This window comes from Ceratotherium simum, chromosome 5, assembly GCF_057802395.1.
Source record: "Ceratotherium simum simum isolate JZ-2026a chromosome 5, ASM5780239v1, whole genome shotgun sequence".
Taxonomy (NCBI): domain Eukaryota; kingdom Metazoa; phylum Chordata; class Mammalia; order Perissodactyla; family Rhinocerotidae; genus Ceratotherium; species Ceratotherium simum.
Window position 1 is genome coordinate 81,859,601 of NC_141904.1, and position 19,942 is coordinate 81,879,542.

Below are 19,942 nucleotides of genomic sequence, written 5' to 3' on the forward strand. Positions count from 1 at the left end.
TCACTGTAGGGTCCCCAGTGGGAAGACAACACAGGGGATCCTTGTGAAATGGCTGAGGGGCAGCAATGCAGAAAACCAGGAGCCCCATCCTTCTGGGGTGTCCCGTGTCTGAGAGGCCACAACATGCCAGGGAACAAGCACAGACCCTGAGTCAGACCTTCCCGGTCCCAGCCCCAGCCCCAGCCCCAGGCCCAAGCGACCTCAAGTCACTCAACCTGTAGGAGCCTCGGTTTCCTCATCTGTGGATTGGGAATGATAGCAACCATTAGCCCCCAAGAATGCTGTAAGGAGACGAGGCACAGGCCTGGCACCAGACTAGATGATGGTAAAGCTGCTTCTCCCACCTCCTGCCTGAAGGTGTAATTCGAGAACACGAGCTCCCTGCCGCTAGGCTGCTGGGCGACTGCTCCAGGGCAGACCTACAGTGCAAGGAGGGCAGCTGATGTCATAGGAGATGACGCATCCCCAGGCCCGGAGCCAGCGTCCTCGTACACTGAGCAGAGCAGGCTCCAGGGGAACGTCTGCCGTGTGAACCCATGACAAAGCTGCCTCCAAGCTCACACCCTAACAGCAACACACAGCAGAGTCCCACTTAAACCAGGCATGGCACATTCAGAGGGTGCCCTTGAACTCCACAGAGTATTGTCGCTGGTCCCAGGGCAGAAGGAGTCCTGACTGATGTGGGGAGAAGAGGCGGAGAGGGGCCGGGCAGAACCCTGGGGCGGATGATGCCTGTGTGTACACGTGGTCCTAGTGGCAGCAGGGGTGGGGCATCGGGCAGCTGAGAGTGTCCTGGGGCCCTCTGGTTTCCTGCCCACGAGGATGAGAACCAGGAAGGATGACTTTCCAGACTGCGGTGAACAGATGTGAGGTCACAGAAGCAGCCTCACACCTGTGAACTCACGGCCCAGGGGACCGTGCCCAGCAGGTCTTCAGAGCCAGGACACGGCTTTACACTTGCACACGCTCAGGCCACGGGCGCCTCAGCTTGTACAGCGCCCGATGCAGACGTGGAGAGGAGGATTCTGGAGCAAGGAGTTTATCTGGGAGGTGAAGGCAGGAGGGTCGGGAATTGAGAGAAGGAAGAGAAGGCGGCTGGTAACGGCTACTACCAAGCTGCCCATCATCGCGGGGGCCCCTGCTCTGGACACACACCCCTGTGGGCAACAGAAGCTCGATCCACCAGGGAGCCCTGGCAGCCGGGGCAGAGCACGCCCCTCAGAGCTCTCCCACCCGACGGGTGCGGCTGCAGGTGCTCCTGGGGGACAGCAAGTCTCCACACTTCAGCCTGTCACACAGGCGGCCAAGGAGCCTCCAGCAGTAAGGCGAGTCCCCAGGCAGAGGAGTGCTGGCAGCTGGCAGTCAGGCCAGTGTGCACTGAGAGGCTAGGGCGAGGGGCTCTGACAGTCGGTGCTCCCTGGACTAAGCGAGAGCCTCCTGCTGTCCTTATCATATAATCCAGTGGATAACTCAGCCTTCATGGAGCCTCCGGAAGGCCAGGGTACAAGTGATCACTTTTGTCACTCCTATTTCACTTCTGTGCTGGACTCTGCGGGCTGACTCATTCAACACGTGTGCCAACCCCCTCCTTCTATGCTTGGCTGCATGTGAGTCTCTGGAAAAACTGAAATCTACCTTTCCCTGACTGCTTTTCAGCTAGAGTTCTGCCAGTGGCCTCAGCTCCTCTGGACAGACGCCTGCCCAAGATTTAAAAGGTGGAAGTGAGCGACCCAAGGTGGTGGAGGATGGGGCTCCTGGCTGGCAGTGAACAGAGGGGTCTGGTTCTCCCACAGCAGCGAGCGCCAGTGTCCGGGCCTGAGCATCACAGGCAGGGGGTTTCCATGGCAACAGTCTTGGGGGTGGTTAGTGACTGTCCAGGTGACTGTTACTGTTGTCCCTGGCCATGGGGCATCCAAGCTCCATCCCCTGGTAGTCCTGGAATCTTAGTCCTAACGCCCATAAATAAATTCCCGTCTGCTCAAACCAGAAAGAGTGGATTCTGTCGTCTGCAACTAATCACTGCGATTGGCACAAATTCAGATTCTGAAATCACCTCTATTGTTTGTCTTGTGTGAAAAAAATACAGGCGAGCTTAAGAAAAACGAGGAAAAATCATCTGTAATCCCACCACCTGGAGGTAATCACTGTGGTATTTTTGCATGTTTACTTCTGGGCTTTGTATTCTATCCATTTTTTTATATAGCCAAAATGACAGTTTATATCATTCTATGCCAGCTTTGCTCAGTTAACAAGGATTGTAAGTGTCCCAGTTCCCTTGTCCACGAGGCCTTCAGTAGCTTTCTAGACCAAATCAGTTTCCTCTCCACCCATTCTTACTTTTTTTAAACCATATTGCTGAGGTATATTTGACATACAAAAGCTGGGCATATTTAACACATACAACCTGATGACTTTGGAGATAAGTATATATCTGTAAAACCATCATCACAATCTATGTCTAGCTGTTTTTTTTTTTTTTGTATGAAATGAGAAGATCTGGCCACCTGTGACAGTCCCTCAGGGCAACGGTCTTCTGGAGCTGAGCTGGAGCCGCTCTCCGGACGGAGCTTGTGTCCTGAGCTTGCCACAGTCCCCGCCACTCCCTAAGCTTCCCCCTGGCCCAGGCCCTCCCCCTGCCTCTCCGGGCCTGACCCCTGGAGGCATCTGAGTTTGTAATCCTCCCTTTAGCTGCATGGAGCTTCACTTCTTCACCTGGCACATGAGGACCACAGCAGTGTCCAGCCTGGGCAGGCAGGTTAGATGGACTGAGAATGCAGCCCTCAAAGCAGGGATTCATTGCGTGCCCCCGAAGGCAGACGAGAAGGGGTGCAGGTGGGCGAGGCCCGGGACCAGGGGCTCTGGCAAGTGTCCCTAAGGAATTCCAAAGCTGCACCCTAACCTCCTGCCCGTCTCCCACTCCCTCATGCATCACTGCATCCAGGCATTCCATAAACCCCGGGGCATGCTGGGGCCATGACCCCAGGGTCAGCACCAAGGTCACCAGCAACAGGCACTGTCTAACGCTCCATTTCCAGCAGCTCATAGAGCACAATACCCTGTGAGGGGGCCACTGCCAGACCCATTTATAGTAGGAATCTGAACAACCAAAGGACAAGGGACTTGTCCAAGGTCACGCAGACTCGAAAGGCTTGGAAGGTAGGTCTGCCGGTCTCACGCAAGGAGACAGGCCAGCTCAGGCAATGACAATCAGGTGAACTAAGCACAGAGCTGGCTGCATGTCATGGTGGGGCGGGGACACTGGATAGGCAGGCTCGGGAACAATCCCCAGAAGGGCAGAGTCTTGCAGCGTGAGGGCATTGCTGTCTGGTGCGTAGAGGAAAGGCATTCCTGCTGGAGGACCCGGCTTGTGCAATGGCCTGGAGGTGTGCTGCAGCGTGAGAAACACGGCCTGTATGCGACAGAGGGGGACACTGGAAGCCACCGCCCTCACACGTGGAAGCCCCTGGACTCCCCCTCCTCCCGCTTGACCCCGGCCTTGGCAGCTGTGCCTCCATCTCTCTCTCTCTGTCGCCCCTCTTCCTGCCACCCTGAGGCCCAGACCCCGAGCCAGCTCCTCCTCAGCATTCTGCTCTTTCCATACTGTCCTGACCTGGCTCAGACACAACAGATGGATTCCCACCCTTGAAGTGATAATTAATTTTCTCGTTACTGAGGGATACCCTCATGACATGCCTTCAAAGTTTAAAAAAAGTTAAAACTGAAAACAAAATCCAGACTGTTAATGGTCTAAATGAGCACACGGTGAGAGAAGGTCCCTCAGGTTCCTGATAACAAAGGAGCCCTGGTCCTGGAGGGAGAGAGGGAGGAGGTGACCTGGACCCCCACGCGGCTCGTGGGTAATCCTTTCGTCTATTCAGTGTTTTAGCTGTCATCACGTTTTCCTGAGCCCCTTTCTGCACCTGGCCCGGAGCCCTCCCAGAGCTCACAGGCTGGAGAGGTCATCAGAGTGTGATCACAGCACTGGGGGGTTCCAGGTGAGGCCAGAGGGGGCTGCAGGAGGGGGTGGAGACCAAGAACGGCTTCATGGAGGAGGTGACATCTGAGCTGGGCCTCCAAGGATGAGCCATCGTCTAGCCAGGGCCTGGTACCGAGCAGGAACCAAATACACGATGAACGAATGAGTGAGTGAACAAATGAATAGGCACCCACCTAAAAGACAGCAAGGAGGGGCAGCCAGCCCAAGCTGCACCCTGGGGAGCGTAGGGAGGGGCTGCAGTGGGGTGCCCGCCTCAGCCCCTTCATGGCAGTCTTGCACCCACAATAGCCATGCTCTGGCCACTCAGGAGCCCTGGTCTGCCCTCTGCTCTGGGATACTGTTCATCACTCCCAGCCACACCCGCACGTGTCACTTCCGTATCCCCATGTGTAACTGTACCAGCCTCTCAGGGGTTTGTGAGGAGCGGGAGGTTGGTGTGCAGCCCAAGTCTGAAGACAGGAGGGAGAGGATCACAGGGTTCCTGAGGCGGTGGATCCATGGTGTGGGACGTGTCAGCAGTGTGGCGTGGGGAGGAGCCCTTTTTGGTGGTTGAGGATCCCGCTGGTGGTGGCTCCCTCATCAAGAGGGCTTTCATGGAGAGGAGACAGTCATGCGGCAAGGGTTGAACTCGGTATGGGACACGCTGACTTTGAGAAGCTCAGGAGACACCCAGACAGAGAAGCCTAGGAGGAGCTGGACGTGGCGGTAAAAGTACGACAGAGGGTCAGGGTTGGAGCTTGAGACCCAGATGAGATGGGGCAGAGGGGCAGTGGAAGGGGCTGGAGGACGTCGAGGACGTTCATTAACTGGGTTCGTCGAGGTGGAGACTGCCGTGTTGATTTCACAGCCTCCTGGTGCCTAACACAGCTGGGCCCAGGAGGCCATTCAATAAACACATACTGACTTAACCCAAATCTGCCTGTTTCTACTATAAATCACTGGAACAGAATTTGCTGCAATCAGGTTAATTAGCTAGAAAGGTGAAACCAAGGATTACAAACAAAAGCGTACAGACTGGAGACAAAACTAAGAATCCACACTGATAACAAAAGACTCTGAAACATGCAGCCCACTGTGGCCTCAGGGCCTTTGCACTTGATGGTCCCCCAGCCTGGAACACTCTACCCTCTGCATTGCTTGTTCCCTAAATATCTTCAGGAATTTGCTCAAACGTCTTTCCTGACTTTATTTTTCTCCATGGTACATGTCACCACTTGACTTTATGTATATTTTACTCATCTTTTCTCTGTCTTCCCCACTAGGCTGTCAGCTGTATGAGAATGGAGACCTCTGCCTGCTTCACCTGCTGCTGTGTCTGGTGTCTGGAGCTGGCCCAGCGTGCCGTAGGGCCTCAGTGATGTGCGCTGGGTGAGTGAACGCTGCAGACCATAAACAAGCACATTTCCAGGAGGGCTAAGTGTTGTTCGCTGTTTATGGAGCCCCAATCTGTGCCTGGCCCTGACTTAGGCTGTAGGCACAAACAGCAGTGAAGGAGACGAGAAAACAAACTCTGAAGCCAACATCGCAGAGGGGGACAAAGAGTGAGAAGAGCACAGCAGGTTAGAAGGTAGAAGTGCTACAGAGGAAAAGCAGGGCTCAGGGATCAGGAGGCAGGGGACGAGGGGGACAGTGGTGGGAGGAGCTGAGAGAGGTGGAGGGCCCCAGATGGTGCAGGGCCTGGGGGCCCCAGTGAGGACTTTTCCTCTTGGTGGGGAGAGTCAGGGCAGGGTGCTGAGCAGGCGGCTGGGCCCTGAACACTGTGAGGGGAATGAAGCGGGTGACGGCAGGGAGACTGGGGTGGGGAGGCTGTCACTGTAGATGGAGTAGGCAGGGAAATCTCTGAGGAGGTATCACTTGAGCCGAGCCCTTGTCTGGACCATGTTTCTAGCTTCTGTAAACCTGATGCTTTAGCATCTGTCCTGCGTGCATCCACGGCACACACCTTGTTCTGAATCCCCTCAACTCGGCCTCCTGCCTCCCTTGTCACCCCGTCCTCCCCACCCCCAGGAAGAACCCTCCTTCTTGGGCCCTATTTTCAAATACAAACCAACCAATCCAGTGTCCATCCACACCCCAACTATCTCCTCTATTGCACACTCATACTCCCGGCCACTATCCCCCTGCCCTCATCATCTAGGGCAGGTACCAGACAACTGGGACAGCCCCTATGGCCAGAGCTTGTGCGATTATTCAGACCAGCCAGTCCTAAGCCTGCTTACCCCGCCCTGCTGCTCCTTCCTGCAGAACCCACAGTAAAGGCTCCTGCCCACAGCTGCCCTGTTCCCTCTGCCTCCTGACCACCCGGGTGCTTCCCCGTGTGGCCCTGCGTGGTATGGCGTGCCCTCTCCTCTGGGAACTGTAAATAACAAACTATCTTTTCATCATCTCCTGATCTATTGGCCTTACTGAACCTCAAATTTTCCATAAATACATTCTATTTTAAACCAGCCCTGGGAGACACTTGGCAGACACTTAACGTAAACAAATGAAGCACGACCTATGTACCCTTTTACAATATCTTCAACAAGTTTAATATTTTAATATACAGTAGAGTTCCTTTTCCCAGTAAAATTGGAGGCTCCATAAGAGTGGAGGGCATATCAGAAATTGCATGGACAACACCAGACCCCTTGAAGTCTTAAATATCTGTCTCCTCAGACTGAAGGCTCAGACCAAGACTTGACCAAGTCCCAGTCTCTGCCCTCAAACTGTGACTGGAATTTGGTTGGTTTTTCAAACTCAGCTTTTAAACTTGTCAGCATAGCAGGGAATTTGTCAGTTCCAAACTCATCTTTCTAGCAATAATCAAGTTACACCACGCATGAGATGGCCTGTTCCCTGAGTTATTTAATGAGACTCCAGAGATATTAGCAGGGAGTCAGCCCAGCCTATTTCAGAACAAGGTACATCTTTAGGAGAGAGTGAGGGGTGCCCAGTGTGGGAGGACAGAACGAGAGGACGCCCTGGGAGATACCAGCTCCAGACTTGTCTACTTGGGGGCATCGATCTTCACGCGTGAGATTTCCAGAGAAGCGCACGGAGAAGGAAGTGGTTTCGAGCTGAGCTTGGCTGTCACCCCATGGAAAGGAGGGCTGAAAATTTCAAATAGCTGTGGCCCTGGGAGTAGCCTGACCCAAGGGAACCCCACAGAAAGTGCCCCCCAGGCCTGCTGTCCTGGTCAGGATAAGATTCAGCCGCTGTAACAAAGGGCTCCACAGGAGAGTGGCCAACAGAAGTTGGCCTCGCCCCCATGCTCAGTCTGGAGGCAGACGGTCCGGGGCTGGCCTGGCAGGGCTGCTCCAGGAGGCTCCTCTCCCTGCTGCCCTGTCATCCCAGGAGAGTTGCCCTCATCCACGTGGGTCAGGACGGAGCTCCAGCCTCAGAGCTCGTGCTCCCAGCAGCAGGACAGAGGGAGAAGCAGAAAGAGGGGCCTGCTTCTCTCTCCTAGGAAGCATCCTAGAAGCCGCACAAATTGCTTCCCTTCCCGGCCTGGAGGGAGAGCTCAGTTACACTCCCAGCCTGGCTGCAGATGAGGCTGGGAGCTCTCTAGTCTTGGGTGGCCACATGCCCAGCTAAAAGTCAGCTGTTCAGCTGCTCTGAGAAGTGGACACTGCTACTGGGAGCCACCTGGACCTCTCTGCCACACCCCTTTAAATGTTCCCTCTCATCACCCAGCCACTCCCTGCCCCGAGTTCATGTTTTATGAAAAATGGTCCATCAGATGAATTGCATTAAGTAATTCATAATTCAGGAACCAGCTGAAAATCATGGGCCCGTGGCTGCTTTTCATTAGATTTCCTGGCAAAGTGCTGGTGGGACGCCACTACCGACTCTGAGGGTCTCTCCCACCCAGAGCCCACTGTGCACCTGCATCCAGAAGCGTCTTCTCCAATGGAAGTTGATCATGTCACTCCCTGCTCCTGGATCCCCTGATCCTTAGAACCAAACCCAAAGGCCTTCCTGTGGAACCGAGCATGGACTAATGAGGGAGATCAGAGGCAGCCGCTGGCCCAGCCAGCCAGGGCCCAAAGCTCACAGAAGAGGAGCAAGTCTCATTAGCAGAGCCTTCTATTATCGGAGCTGACTGCTTTCCAGGCCGTGAGCTGGAGGCTATTTAAAGTGCAAAATGCACCAGTGGGAAATGGTCCTAGAACAAGGGGTCTTGGTCCAACCTCCCTCCCCAGCCTCACTCCCCACCTCTGTCTTGTATGTGCCTAACACTCCAGCTTCCTTCTGTCTGGAATGCCTCCTACCATTTCTTGTGGTCAGAGCCACGCATCAGGGCCCCGCTAGATGCTACCTCCTTCAAGATGCTGTCCCAATACCGCCAGCAGCGGGTGAGCTTGTGCTGTGCTGTGAATGTCCTTCCTTTGTACCTGTGAACAGGTGACTGCACTACAGTTAGGTCCCTGTCCTGTCTTCCCAACTGGACCGTGCTCTTGGGGCAGGATCTATGTCTGATTCATCTCGGGGAGCCCGATGGAGTTTGGCCAAGTGCCTGGCATGAAGGCTTCCCAGAGAGTAAACCTCATGGGCAGAGCATCTGCGGGAGACTGAACAATTCAGTGTGAGTCAAGTGCAAGGAGGGGTGGTAGGGAAAAGGTCCGCAGGGGACAAGTCACAGAGGATCCCGAAAGCCCACTAAGGAACTGGGACTTGCCCTGAAGGGAATGAGAGCCATGCACAGAATTCAAGGAGAGCGACACTGGTTGACCACATGTCGGGCTGTTTAGTGTCAAGAAAACCAAAACAGGGAACGTGAAGGGGGAGTCACAAGACTCCCAGCCCATCCCCAGCCCTCTTCTTACTTCCCCTGGCCCTGCTCTCGGAGGGAGAAGGAAAGTCCTCTCTGACCGGCCAGATGCTGGGGCCGTCCCTGGGCAGTCTCGTGATCACGTTGAAAGACTCTGCACACACTGCAACCCAGCCCCTTGAGAAGCAGACAGGGGCCTCCTGGACATTCCTTGGGCTTCTTAGGAGCCCATGTGGAAGCTCCCTGATAGAGGAACCCTCCCTCTGGACCCCCCAGGATGTCTGGCTGCCCCTGGAGCTCCCCTGGAACCTTGAGCTGGCTAAACAGCCCATACTTCGGTCAGGACTCTTAGAGGGACTGCTCTGTGCCACTGTTATAAACAGGAGAAATCCTCACAGTGGAAAGGCCCAACTCCTGTGTTGTAGTCAGAAAACTCAGCTGCATTGTAAGCAACCCTGAAGCCGCTCTGGGGGCCCACACACATGCCACTTCTCTGACGCCCCACACAGGCTGGCTCATGGGACTTCGTTATGCTATTACGGACCTCTTGGTTGTAGTTAATCAAGGCCACAGAAGTTTCCCTTGGGCCTTCTGAGAATGTTAGGTAATGTCAGTACCCAGTTTCTACCTTTCTGCCCTGCAATATGGCTCACAGCCTTTTCCCTTCAGAAGCACGTTCATTGCTGTTGAGAGTTACCATCATAATTCTAAGTCGCTTTCCTGTTTAGTTGTTCTGACTAACCCCAAGCACTACATCACTGCACATTTCTCACACTGGAGCATGTACAGCCCCATCCTGTGCAGGGAGGATGCAAAACAGCGTCTCTGTGCCACATCTTTCTGGAGCATCAAGTTTATTACAAGACTTGGAAAACCAAGTACTTTACAAGAACCGTCCCTCTTCCCCACAAAGATGGAAGAAGAGACAGAGAAGAAGAGTCCGGTCTGGCAGACCTGCAGCTAGGGAGGCCTCTCCTCGTGTCCCCCGGGCGCCTCCAGGCCGTCCTCTAAGTTCAGCAAGTATTTTGGATACGATGCTTTTGAAGGCCATGCGGGTGCCAGATACTTTTTTTTTTTTTTTTTTTTAAAGATTTTATTTATTTATTTTTCCCCCAAAGCCCCAGTACATAGTTGTCTGTCATAGCTGCACATCCTTCTAGTTGCTGTATGTGGGACACGGCCTCAGCATGGCTGGAGGAGTGGTGTCTCGGTGCGCACCCAGGATCCGAACCCGGGCCGCCGGCAGCGGAGAGCACGCACTTAACCGCTAAGCCACGGGGCCGGCCCTCAGATACCCTTTTGACTTGAATCCCGTGCAGAGAACGCCGCAGCAGTTTGCACATCTCTGTCATCCACTGGACCCAATCCTCTCGCCTGGACATCCGTGTACAGACAGCCTGTACTGCTTGCCCTGCTCCCACTCGCAGCTGAATGCGTCCAGCCTCTGGCCAAACTCCCACACCACATTGCCAGGCTCCCCGGAGCTCAACATCGTGCTCTCCAATTACAATGCAGGGGTGTGGCTTGACCTCCTCACAATCTGATTTGTCTCTGCCAGAGATTAAAGTGGCTTCACTCCGTTGTGTTTGCTATGCTGGTTCTTTGCAAACAAAAACAGAAGCATCCCCAAAACTTTAAGACTCTCCCAGTGGCACCCCCACTGGCCCTGGCTGGGGCCAGAGGGAGAAACTGAGGTCACCCCATCAGGCTGCCCAGTGTCGGCAAAGTCTCCACTGCTGCACCCTCGGCGGGGGGCACTGGTTTTCCCTGGGGCTCCACTACGGTTGCTGGAGCTGTGGGTGGAGGGGAAGGCCCCAGGGCCATGCTGGGGGCTGGGGTGGGGGTGGCAGTCCTCGACTCTAGGCTGGGTAGCGGACTGGCAGGTTCTCAGGCCTTCAGCCCTGACTCCTGGTGCTCCTCAGGCCGCTCATCTGCCTTGCGGAACCAGGTGGGCAGAACCGGCGCACTCTGCCGTTTCCAGTGGGCGCAGAGACCTCTGGCTGCACCTCCGGGATTTGGAGAGAATGCTGGGTGTTGGGGACAGGTAGGCGGACGGACCTTACAGTGATGAACTCCCCCTGGGGTTTCTGAGACCTCAATATTGGTATACGGCCATTAGTTCATCAAAGTCCCTTCTTCTTAACAGATGCTGGATCTTGCCCCACTCAAAACCCATGTTCATCATTGCTTCTGTCACCCAGGGGTCCCTGTTGTCACAGCGAAGCTCCCTGCAAGGCCTGACTTTCTCCTGGCCCATGTTCACCCACGGGTCCTTCATGATATCTTTTAAAGTTGGTCGCTCCCTGGGGTTGAGGGTCATCATTTTTTGTGTGTGTGTGTGAGGAGATCAGCCTTGTGCTAACATCCATTGCCAATCCTCCTCTTTTTTTTGCTGAGGAAGACTGGCCCTGGGCTAACATCCGTGCCCATCTTCCTCCACTTTATATGGGACACGGCCACAGCATGGCTTGCCAAGCGGTGCGTGGGTGTTCGCCCGGGATCCGAACCGGCGAACCCCAGGCCGCCCGCAGCGGAGCACGCGCACCTAACCGCTTGCACCACCGGGCTGGCCCCGAGGGTCATCATTTTTTTCAAGAGTTTTCTGCATTCAAATGATAACACACAAAGCGGGTATCGCCCTCTCCGTACCCGCCGCTGCACTGCACTGAAGTCCTCCTCCGAGAAAGGCAGTGACCTTAATAATGTAAAGGAAGACTTCCAGGCTCCATATGTGTACAAGGGGCCATTGCAGTCTTGGCGCTGCAAGATTTCCAGGGCAGTATAACAGGCGCTACCGCAGTAGGTACTCAGCTGACGGACGATGAACACATTGCTGAAGCCAAAGTATGCAACATTTACGTTCAGAAGGTTCTCCAGCTTCAGGTCCCAGTTGATGATGCCTTTCTGGTGGCACTAGTGGAGAGCAGAAACTATCTGCGGAATTTGCCTCGGGCTTCTTCCTCTGTCATGAGGCCATGGCTTGCTAAGTAATCATACATCTCCTCCACTAACGAGCTCTATAACGGGGAATAACGTTTCCTTGGTATGAATCACCTCAGATAACTTCACTACGTTAGGGTGATTCAAGGCCTTCAGGGTGCGGACGTCACGGAAAAGTTCGTTGATTCTGGAGCTCCGCAAATTCTTCTGAATTACTTAACGGCCACCTCCCTCCTGGTTGGGCAAGGCTATTTTCACCTTGCCAAAGCTGCCTTCACCAATGGACGTCACGGAAAAGTTCGTTGATTCTGGAGCTCCGCAAATTCTTCTGAATTACTTAACGGCCACCTCCCTCCTGGTTGGGCAAGGCTATTTTCACCTTGCCAAAGCTGCCTTCACCAATGGTCTTAAAGAGCTCCTAATTGTTGATATGGGTCTTCTTGCCAGCAGAGGTGGCCGCATGGCCCTGTGGATGATACTATTCTTGTGGCCATACTGTAGAGGGGATACTAGCCCCTAGAATTTGCCACCCTCTGAGGCTTGCTGTCCTTGTCCTTCCTGGGGGCAGCGCCCTTCTTGTGTGAGCGCTTCTCTGACTTCTGGCCCTCGACAGGCTTCTTGTCTTGACAGGCCTGCCCGTAGGACGAGCCTTAATGTGTCTGAACTAACACAGGGCACGCCCTCATGTGGTTGGCTGGGCAATGTGAAGTGAGCTAGGACATCCTCGAGGGGGGTCTCCGCCTGAGTCAAAGAGGATAGCAAATGGAAGCACTCTCCAGCTGTGTGTCCAGGGTCTTGTTGAAACTGGCAAACAGCTAGCCATTGAAGATTAAATAGCTAGGAACTAAAGTGTTTTCTTGCCTTTTTGCAATTACTGATTATAGCTTTTAGCTGTTTACCCATCCATTGTTAACTGTGCTGTTCAGGCAATATGCTATCTGATTCCTACTAGGATCGTATAGATAACAGCTCCCTGGAGCCTGGGTCACCATGGTAATGGGTGTTTGAGCTGTTTTTCAGGAATTAGAACCCGTTGTCCACTTCAGGCCAGTTGAGTCCACCAACCCATCAACTGGGCCTGCACAGATGTCCGATAAGCTACCTTTTGATGCCAAGAGGCTAAAAACTCCACCCCCAGGTCATGCTAACGCCGCCATTTTATGAACATGCATCCTATGAAGAGGCATGAAGTCTGACTATGGTTGCACAGATCATCAATTACCTCACCTCTCCTCACCTCCCATCATCTATCTCCACATTTCAGACCACTTTGCCTCCTACCCCATAAATACCCCTGAGACCCCATTATCGGGGAGGTGGATTTGAGACTCATTCTCCCGTTTCCTCACTTGGCTGCCTTGTGATTAAACCCTCTCTCTGCTGCAATCTCGTAGTCTTGGTGTTTGGCTTTCTGGGCGACAGGCGAAAACAGACCTGGTTTGGTAACACTGTTATGCCTCAGGGGCCAGGGCACAACACGGGAGAAAGCCGGGGGATGACTGAAGGTGCCTCTCTGGAGACATTTCCTATCCGCCCCATCCCCTGCTGCTGATGCCCCAAGTGCCCCATTTTGTGGTGTGCAAGTAGCCGCCATCATTCCCCCCAAAGCCAAACGGTGGCTCCAGCGTGGGGTAGGGTGGGCGATCTTAAGGCTGTGACCCTCAGAGGAGTTCCGGGAGAGGATGGGGGAGGGGAGTCGCTCTTAGCTCCCCACGGGCCACACGCCACTCCCCTCCCCAGCTTGTATGGGGAGGGCAGTTGAGAGTGGGTCGCTCCCTGCTCTCAGGGTGCCAGACGAAGTCCACTGCAGAAGCTCCTGCAAGTCTGGCAGCTCTGAGCTCTGCTGGGTCCAGTATTGGGGGTGCGGAGGAGGTGCCAGACAGTCTTTCTTGAAGCCAAAGAAGCCTGCACTTGGGGCAGCTGGGACCACGGAGAGACACACTCAGGAGGAGAGCCAATCCTTTTGGGCTAAGTGATTTTCCGCCCAACCTTGGGGGCCGCGGCAGAGGCGCAGACAATAAACAGTCCCCTGAGGCCTAAGCATGGAGGCGTAGGTGAGGCCGGAGGCCAGAGAATTGGGGTTCCAGGGGTGGACAGAGCTGGAGGCCCTGAGGTCCCAAAGGGGGGGGTGCGTTTTGGGGCCTTCTTCCCCAGTAGGCACCCCTGAGCTGGCGCGCTGGTTCCCTCCCCTCTTGTCGGCACTCACCCCTTTCACAGCTATTGCACAGACCAAGTTTGCTCTCCGACAAGCCAGTGAATAAGTCCCAGGAGAGGAGGAAATTAAGGCTGGGAAATGTGAGACTGGGTGTTTTTTTGTGGGGGGTGGGTCATGGGCATGGAGCCTTAGGTGCCCAGGGCAAACAGACTGCAACCCAAGTCCCCGCAAAGAGGGCCAAGCTCCTCTCCCAGGAAGGAGGCTACCCTGAGCAGACCGTGTGCCCAGGGTCAGGAGAACCTTGAGGGCCTGAGACCTCAGCCAAGATGAGGAAAGACCATCCCAACTTCCTAACAGAGGGGCAGCAGGTTTCTGAAAGAGCCCCTGAGCTGAGCCCTGGGCGGCACTGGGGAGCTGGAAGGGTCTTGCAGAGATTGCATGGCTTGAACAAAGACCTCGAGATCCGAAAATGGAAGGTGTGTGCAGGCCAGGGTGCGTGGAGGATGTTGTGCGGTAAGAGAGAAGAGGCAAGATGCAGATGCTGCTGCCCTCCCCACAAAGGCATGTCTGTCCAGGAGCAGAAGCCGTGCTGGGGCAGTGGGCCCTAGTAGGGTGGACCAGGGTGCACGGAGATCGGTGGGAAGGGGGACACTCAGAAGAGAGCTGGCTCAAGGAAACCAGGGGGAGGGGAGGCTTGAGTTTGGGTCTCTGAAAGGTCAGAGGGACAGAGAGGGTGATTCTACTGATGGAACCCCAGCATGGGCAGCAAGGGCACCTCCAGGCTGAAACATTTGCCCAGGCTTCACGGGAGAGGAGGAAGCTGGAAATGTGAATTTGGAGCTGGTTGCAGCAGCAGGCTGGGAGAGGGAGATCCTCCCAGGGTTGTCCTGGAGGGGACAGGGAGGAGGCTCCACTGGAGACAGAAGAAGAACGGTCAGAAAGGAAGGAGGGAAACCAGGTGTGGCTGGCGTCACGGAAGCTAGGGAGCAGAGAATTTCAAGGAAGAAGGGCTGGTCCGTCACAGTGCAGCCCACTCGGAAAGTGGACCTCAGAGTAGACACGGCCGGCAGAGCTGAGGAGAGCAGGGAGCGTCCAGCCACTAAGGCCAAGCTCACCACCGCGAGACCCTCTGGCTGGGCTATTCCTGTTTCACCCAGTGTTTTTAAGAAAACACTAAATTAGTTCCAGGATTAAAAAATTAGGTAATTTCAGATAAAAATGCAGTCCAGATTTCAGATTTCCCTTAAAAACATCTGAAGATTCGACTCAGGTGGGGGGGCAGAAGGGATGGGCCTGAGCATTCACCCCCTCTAGATGGGCCGGCCTCCCAGCACCTGGTCAGTGAGGGAGGAAGTGCCACCAGCATGGGGCAGAGGGAAGGTTCTTTAGGCCCCGGGGAGCCTGGCCATGACTGGAGGAGAGAAGAAATCAGTGGAGAGAGTGGACACAAGTGGGCAGGGCCGTGTGGCCCAGGCCATGGTGGAGGACACAGAAGACACAGCTCCGAGTCCATGCCAGCCCTGGTGGGCTCTTTAGCCTGGCAGTGGAGGGAGCACTTTTGCCAAGAGGGGGGCTGCCTGTGGACCTGTGGACCAGGGCTTGGGAAGACTCATTCCAGGCTCTGGGAGCTGGCAAGGGACCAAGTGGTTTTGTCCCAGTGGCCTCGTTATACAGACGAGGAGACTGAGGCCTGGGGCTGGGCAGGGGGGTAGTGGCTTTGTCCAGTTAGCCAGAACTCTAGGGTTGGATCCTGCCAGCCTGCAGGGATGCCTCTCAAACCCCACACTGACAGGTAGCCCCTCTGCCACTCCTCTGAGGAGAGTATAGGTGGGGAAGGCCTCAAGTAGCCAATGAAAAATGACAAACTACGAAAAAAGGAGCATCTGGAAGTGGCCAGGTCTCACAGACATGCCTTTCCCAGGGCCGGGCCAGTCTGGAGAAAGCTCAGGCAGGCACATGATGCCTGTGGGTGCAGAGTCAGGGGAGTCCTCTCTCTCCAGGGGAGCTCGTCCAGGCTTGGGGCTCTGACACTTCCTGCACTGATGACACCCCTGACTTCTGTCTCTCTCATGACCAGCAGACCTGGCACCCAGCCACCTGCCGTCGTCTCCGCTGGGGTGTCTAAAACACATCCCTGCTGTGTCAGGGCTGAAATAGAGCTCCCGGTTTTCTCTTGCAAACCTGCTGCTCCCCAAACTCTCACAGACAGTTCTAGTCTGAAAGCACAGCCACCCCTCTGATTTCTCTCTTCTTCTACCCTCTCATCCAACCCACCAGTTCCTGTCGGGTCTAGACCCCTCAACAGGTCCCACATCCATCCGCTTCTCCCCAAGCCGCCGTGCTCTCCACTCTTCCCCTCTGGCTTCTCCCGGCCTCCACACAGCAGCAGAGGGAGCGTCTAACACAGATGTCTGATCCCTGCGTCCTGCCTCTGCTAAAGGGCCTCATCAGACTTAGGATTAATCTGTACTCAGCCACATTGGCCTTTGTGTTCCTCACACAACCCGGGGCGGCGGGGGGCGGGCTCCCACCTCAGTGCCTCTGCGCTTGCTGTGTGGCTGGCTCCTTTCATTCAGATCTCAATCTCTAAATACCACCTTGTACAAGGCAAACGTGTGTTGTGAAGCCCCAAATGGGGACGTTGTTAGGGGCTCTGGCCCTTCACCCCCCTACACCTGGGCCATGAGCTCCGGGGGCCTGGGGGTCTGAGAAACCACCGACCCAGCCAGGGAGCAAAGGAGCTGACAGTTGATGCTGAGGCCAAGAGGATACAAAACGTGGGGACTGACATAAAATGGAGTTCCCAGAGATCTAGCTTGGAGGTAGCCTGACGGCCCCTCCAGCCCGGGGTGGGGTCGGGCTGGGGGGCCACCTCCACTTCCCAGGCCACCATGAGAGGTTTGTTTCATGTGACAAGAGGATAGGAGATTTATATGGATGCACTGTAGGTCGTGTGTCGGAACTTGTTAGCTTTCAGCCTGCTGGTCTTAAATGGAACATCCCAATCAAGAGTTAGCATATCTCAGGGCTGGCCTGGTGGTGCAATGGTTAAGTTCACGTACTCCTCATCCACAGCCCGGGGTTCGCAGGTTTGGATCCCGGGCATGGACCTATGCACTGCTTCTCAGGCCGTGCTGTGGCAGTGTCCCACGTACAAAATAGAGGAAGATGGGCACAGATATGAGCTCAGTTGTAGTCTTCCTCACAAAAAAAAAAAAAAAAAAGAGTCAGCATTTCTCTTCTATTAAATCTGCTCAGCCTCTTGGTTTCTCAGTATCAGACAAAACTGCATCATTCTTGAAGCCTCCCACGTTGTAGCTGACTCCTGCTGTGCCCTCCACTCTTGGCCATCTCCCACCCAACACCTAGTTGGTGTCTGCCTGTGTGTCCCTCTCTGGAGCTCTCTGTCCCTCAGCTGGCTCCTCTCTCTGCACCCGGGTTTTCTCCTGTCTCTTCTCTCCTACCATTGCTCCTTGACCTTTCTATATTACCCCTTTGACCTTGGCACTTCATTGCTCTGCAACTTTTCATGGCTGCCCAGTGCCTTAGGGAACCGAGTCTGACTTCTGAGTCCTGCCTTGAAGCCATCTTATAATCTGTTCCCCAAGGCTTCTTTCTCATTGCCACCCCACCTTCACACCTGGTCCAGCCCCTGGTCCTTGAAGATGCTAGAGTTTTCCTCATCGAAGGGCCTGCCTTCAGGTGTTTGGCCGTACCTAGAGGGCTCTTAGCCTCATCACTTTCTCCAAAATTTATCTATCCTTTGACACTGAGTCTAATTCCATCTTTTTTCCTCCAGGTCTTTCTTGTAGCTTCTGTAATCTCTATTCATTCACTCACTACCTCTGCTCGTTCCTTATTCCATACACGTTGATTGCTGCCATGTGCGTGCAAAGCTGCATATTGATAGGAGTGAAAGACATGGAGGGGTCATCTCCCTAGCTGGGGACAAGGAGCTCTGGGTGTAGTCCTGGCTTAATAACGACCAGCTCTCTGACCACAGGAAAGTTAGTGTCCGATTGGTAATGCCTTCCTTAAAGTGAAGTCTGATTGAATAGAAGGACATATGTCAAGTACTTAGTGGTTTTATTTGGAAGAAGCCATTTCCAGTTGAGGTTTGAGTTTCCTGGTATTTTGAAGCAGCCCCGTCTGCAACAACCCCAGGAGGGCGGGAGCCTTGCCTATCTAATCCATCTCCAGCACCAGGAGAGTGATTGTCGCATAGTAGGTATTCAGTAAGTACTTCTGTTTGATTGACTCAATGATTCTTCCTTCTGCACTCTAGAGGAAGTGAGACATGTCATTCTGAGGCAGAGAAGGTCATTTGAACAGGGCATTCACAACAAAGGGGAGTGGAACAGGAGTACGCACCAGGAAACCCAGAAAAAGCAGGAAAATGCTTAAAGTCTTTGCATGGTGAGTGGAGACAACCTTTGGGGACAAGCTGAGTGCAAGTCTGGGTCGGGAAGTGATGGATGCTGTTGCCGGTGTAGTGCGTGTGCACTGGCATCCTTCACGGGCATCTTGGCTTTATCTCCCTTTACAAGCAGCCTCCATTTGTGAAGACATTCTTCCTGGGAGAGAAGTTCAAGATCTACAGGGTGTGAGAGTAGCCTGCAGCCCCGCGCTCAGCAGATATAGCTGGGGGCACCACGCAGGCACCACTTGCCAGGAACTGAACCATCCTATGGGGGTGGTATTTCTACCTCCACTGCCCAGACGAGGAAACTGAGGCTGGAGAGAAACGGGGTAGCATCTCCAATAATCCATGGCCAGGAAAAGACAGCGAAGCACTTGCTATTGACCCCATTTCAAGGTGTGTCACCCACATCACTTTCTAGTACTTTGTTTTATACCACTTGCCACTTTCTCAAATTATCCTGTCTCAGGCCTGTCACCCTCACTAGAGCAGGGAACCCATCTACCTCACTGCTGCACAGGGCCTGGCACATAGTAGGCCCTCAATAAATCTTTGTTGGCTGAACAAGGTGGGATTCCCTCTCAGGTCCAGCTCAGTGCACTTGTGTCTCCCGTCACAGCACTGACCCTCCCGGGTCCCGACTCACAGTGTCTGTGCCCTGGGCCCCCCTGGGCCGACTTGTAGAACAGGCAGGGGCCCCCCAGGGGTTGCGACACCTTTGAAAAGCCTAGTGGAGAGCCTCCTGTGACCTTTGCAAGGCTCACAGGATTTTATTCATACGGTTATTTGCTTGTCCAATCTTGGGGATCCTGAAACGTTCTCCTTGTCAGTCACGGGTTGACAGCTGCCCTAGACATTTCCTCCTGAGATGGGGCTCACAACCTCAAACCAGACCCTGCTCCCTAATGGCCATTCTCGGAGAGGGCCGGCAGAGGGGGGACATTATGGCCACATCAGGTAGGGTGTAGCAGAGAGACTTGCCTCTTCAGATGGCCGCCAGCCACCTGGCCCACACTACCATCTTCTTCTCCTGTCTGGTCCCTCTGCTTCCTATGCCCTGCCACCTCCCCCTTCCTCCCCAACTTCAACCCAGTCCTTCCTTTACTTAGAGGCAGTCCGAGTAGCCTTTACGAGGAGAACCAGAGCTTGTTGCTCCCCAACCATGCCCCGCAGCACCCAGGCCCCGCAGACCTCTTCGACTTTATCACCCGGCGCTCCTGCCCTCCCTATGGCCCCCTCTCTCCATCAGGCACACCCGGCGCTGACACACCGTGTGCTGGGCTGTGGCGCCAGCTGTCTGGCTGGCCTGAATCCTTTTCCAGGAACCGCCCCCAACTCTTGATCTCCATTGGTTCCTTCAATCCTGTCATCCTGATTCCTTTTCTCATAAGTTTTCTCTAAGTTATTTTTTATTTACTTGCTTAATATCTGTCCCCCTACCCCAAGACCCTGTCTGTCTTGTGTAGCATTGAATGATGACAATCTAGAAATGAATCTAACTCCTGGGCCCTAGACCCAACTCAGTTATAGTTGAGAAAGGGGAAAAAAAACCCAACCCAACCAACACCTCATCTAGAGCCTGACATAAATGGCTCTCAAAGAACATGTTCCCTTCCTTTATTCCCCTCTAATCAGATAATAATTCTTGAAAGAGGTGGCCCTTGAGGAATGCTTTGG

The 19,942-nt window shown here is 54.3% G+C and overlaps 1 protein-coding gene across 1 annotated transcript in view; it reads right to left on the bottom strand.

The window, feature by feature from the left end:
• Positions 1-19,942, bottom strand: part of RAD18 (RAD18 E3 ubiquitin protein ligase) — a 257,812-nt gene that overhangs the window by 185,172 nt on the left and 52,698 nt on the right. The window lies entirely within an intron of this gene.